Raw genomic sequence first — 4,083 nt, 5'->3', positions numbered from 1 at the left:
GGGTGGCAGGGAGGTTGGAGCTAGATGACCTTTAAGGTCCCTTCCAGCCCAAGCCATTCTGTGATAATGAGTCTCCAGACATTTGGATGTCAATTAATACCAAAAGCATCGTCTCAGCCCTAAAGCCTCCTCCTGCTGGTGGCCAGAAAGGTCTCCAAGAGCTAATTTATGGTCCCATAAAGAGGCTTTGGTGACCCCAGCACCCAGCTTGCACGTGCCCATCGCTCCCCACAGCAGTGTCAGCACGGTGGGGTTGGCTGCTCTGCTCTGCTCACTTGGAAACTGGGGATTTTCCAGGGCAGGATGGAGCAGAGCAGCAGAGCGGTGCTGGCTGGAGTGGTCTGGGGAGACACGAAGCTTTCCAGACAAGGGTGAGAGGAGGAGAAATCGGAGTCAGCAGTGAGCAGAGGAAATCCCCCCATGTTGTGCCTGGAGGACGAGCACTTTCCCATCCCCATACCTCAAACACACGGGAACGTCCTCTCTGCTCCGGGACAAGTGCCAAGGCTCAGCTGTTGCCCCAGATAAGCAGCGAGAAATAGCAAAACAGCACAGCAAAGTGTAGCACAGCCTGTGATGGGCTCGGGGCTAGCAGGCACCCGAGGCACCCTCCATGACAACCCCCAAGGTCCCCCAGGTAAAACTTTTTGCATCCCTACAGAGGGGTGAACGACTCCCAGTTGTTCCACAGAACCACAGACTGGCTGGGGCTGGAAGGGACCTCTGGAGGGCACCTGGTCCAACCCCTGCTCAGGCAGGGCCACCGAGAGACATGTCCAGGTGGGATTTGAATCTCTCCATGGTTGGAGACCGCACAGGCTCTCTGGGCAGCCTGTGCCAGTGCTCCATCACCTGCACAGCACAGGAGTGCTTCCTGGTGCTCACATGGAGCCTCCTGTGCTCCCGCTTGTGCCCAGTGCCTCTGCGTCCTGACACCTCCCTCTGCCTGCAGCGCTTTGCCTGATGCAGTGCAGGACACCGTTTTACTCCTTTGGGCATGTTGCTGGCTCCTGCTCACCTTGGTGTCCACCAGGACCCCCAGGACCTTCTCCACCAGGCTGCTTCCCAGCTGGGTGCCCCCAGCATGTCCTGGGCCTGTTTTCCCCAGGGCAGGACTTTGCACTTCTCCTTGGTGAACCTCACCAGGTTTCACCTTGATTTCTCAGCTGATTGCAAACTATTTTAACCTAAAGTACTTAAGCAATACCCTCCCCAGGACCTGCTTGATGGTTGTGAGCACCTGACAGCTGAGCACCTTTCCCTGGTGAGTGCCATCACCAAATTCCCATCATTTACAGGACACAGCGATGTACCTGCATGGGACAGGCAGCGGGGCAGGCCCCTGTGCACGCCGCACATCCCTGTGTTTGAAGAAGCAGGAGGAGACCTGGGGGTTGCTCTGGAGATGGAAATACAGTTTTCCAGCTGACAGTGAGTGCTGGCTACTCCAAGCCCTGTTGGTGTTGCCTCCCAGCACCTGCCAGAGTGGGCCCTGCCCCACAGGAAGCCACGTGGAAGAGGCTGGTGGGGGTCATCTCTGCCCTTCTCACCACTGCATCACCAAGGATGGTACGGCAAGGACACTGCCCCGATGCAGGCCTTGGCCAGACTGCAGAGGTAGATACTGTTGGACAGGAGGTGCTCCAGGGTGCAAAGTGCTGGCATGAAAACATGTTGCTGTAAAGCTTGTCCTGAACCAGTGTCACCCAGGTCCAGCTGATGTGGTCTCGATGCAGCTGAAGCTGAGCAGCTCCACTGGATGCGGGGAGTGGAGAGCAACCCAAAGAAAAAGTCCTCAGTCCAAATCCCACACTTTTCTGGTGGACTGGCTCTCCTGCACAAGCTGGAAGCAGCAACCGCATCATTTGTCCCAGCTTTTGTCCACCCTTGTGAGCTTGTTGGGATGGGAAGCATCATCTTCTCCCCATGGAGAAGAAATTGGACCAGCAGGGGCTCCTCGCTGCAGCACACGCCGCTTCACTGAAGCCCCTTGGGAGGGGACAGGCTGCCTGGTTGTGACACTGCTGGGGATATCAGTGGGACTTAGGAGCCACAGGACACTGGGACATCGGGATGCTGCCAGCGAATGCAGCTCTGAGGGGTGGCTGTGCAAGCACGATGCTTCTCTCTTGCCCAAGAACCCCACAAGGAACTTTCCTACCAAGTGAACCACCTTGCCCACATCGGATGGCCAAGCTTAGGCTGCCACCTACAATAAGGGAGAGAAGTGTCACCTGGAAGAACCCGGGTGGTCCATCAGCTGCTCAAAGCAGGCATCCTGCCAACACCAGAGCCGGGCAGAGCTCCGTGTCTGCTCAACATTCTTGCGCTGCATCGCTGCTGAGCGGAGAAGCGGCCACCCCTGTCCTGGCGATGACCCGGCTGTGGGGGTGGATTGGGGGCTCTCCCTTGGTTTGGCAGGGCTGGGGGTGTAAAGGTGAAAAAAAATACCATAGATCAGCACTGTAAATAATTGGTTTTCTTAATTAAAAAGGGCTTTTTTGTTTTTCCTTCCCCCCCTCCTGGAGGACAGCATCCTGGCAGGGATCAGGCTCTCGGGTTTAGAAGCTCATTGCATAGCCTTACAAAAAGAAGCCATCTCCTTGCCACTGGCCACATGAGAACCACGACACCTCCCATGAAGACATGGCCTAGTGGGCACTTGCTTGACTACGGGAACCCTTGGTGATGGTGCTGGACCCAAAGCTCCTTGGTCATACTAGTGGCTGAGTTTAGGGTGAAATTTTCTTGACGAGCCTCTGCGTACCCAGGTGGAGAAGCAAGTCAGGAGCGGGAGCTTGAACAGGGCACCAAACCCAGGTGTCAGCAGAGAAATCAGCTGTGATTGCACCCAGCCACACTCACACCTCTTCACAACACACACATGAACTAAATGTTATCCCCGAGCTGCTGCTGGAAGCAAAGCATTGGTTGGAGTCTGTCATGGACTAAGTTTGATTTTGCAGTGATGGTTGTGGGGCTGGGTGAAGGAAGCCACCAACGTGGTCAAAGGACTCGAACATCTCTGCTAGAAGATGGAGTCAGGCTCTCGTCAATGGTGCCAGTGCCAGGAGCAGAGGCACTGGGCACAAGCTGGAGCTCGGAAGGCTCCATCTGAACATCAGGAAGCACTCCTGTGCTGTGCAGGTGATGGAGCACTGGCACAGGCTGCCCAGAGAGCCTGTGGGGTCTCCATCCGTGGGGATCTTCAAAAGCTGCCTGGACGTGGTCCTGGGCAACCTGCTCTGGGTCTCCCTGCTTGGGCAGGGGTTGGAGCACATGGACCCAGAGGTGCCTCCAACCTCAACCGTGCTGCGATCCTGCGATTTTGTGACCAGTGATGCTGCTCAGCCTGGGCGTGAGAGCACTTCCAGGCGGGGCCAACCCTAGAAGCCAAGGACTGGGAGCACGCATTGCTCGGGGGAGCAGTGGGACCACGGGGGACAGAATAGGGCTGACATTTCCCCTCCTTTCACCCAGTCTTGGAGCTGAGCAGGCGATCAGCGCTGGCTGAGAGGCTGAGAGCGGGGCTGTGCGCCTGGGACACGGGGCTGCTCTTGCAGGAGGACTGGGGCTGCTGTCCTAGGGAATTAGGGACTGCTGGCCTAGGGATGTGGGGCTGCTGCCCTGGGGATGCTGTTCTAGGGTACAGGACCCGCATCCTGAGCCCGCGGGGTGCGTGCCGGGGGCTCGGGGCTCTCACGGGGGTAACGGCGGCGCTCGGAGCTGCAGCCCCGAGCTCCTTGGAGCCCCAGGGGGGAGCCCAGCGCCTTCCCCCGGCCCCGGGGGCAGCCCGGAGCGATCGGTCCCGGCTCGGGGGCCGCCGGTCCCTTTAAGAAAGTTGAAGCCCGAAAGTTCATCAAAGTTGAGAAAGTTTTTCGTGGAAAGGGAGGGGAAAAAAAAAAGGCAACAGCGACAACAAGAAAAAACCCGAACCCGCAACAAAAAAACAACAGAACCCGACCAAAAAAGCCCCGCGACACCCCCCACCCCCTCGACGGCCGGGGGCGGGCCGGGCCGGGATTGGCGGCGGGCGGCCCGGGGGCGGCCCCGGGGCCGGCGGGGCGGGGGCGGGCGGGTCCC

This window comes from Anser cygnoides, chromosome 11 (genome assembly GCF_040182565.1).
Source record: "Anser cygnoides isolate HZ-2024a breed goose chromosome 11, Taihu_goose_T2T_genome, whole genome shotgun sequence".
NCBI lineage: Eukaryota > Metazoa > Chordata > Aves > Anseriformes > Anatidae > Anser > Anser cygnoides.
Note: the sequence above shows the minus strand (reverse complement) of the source record.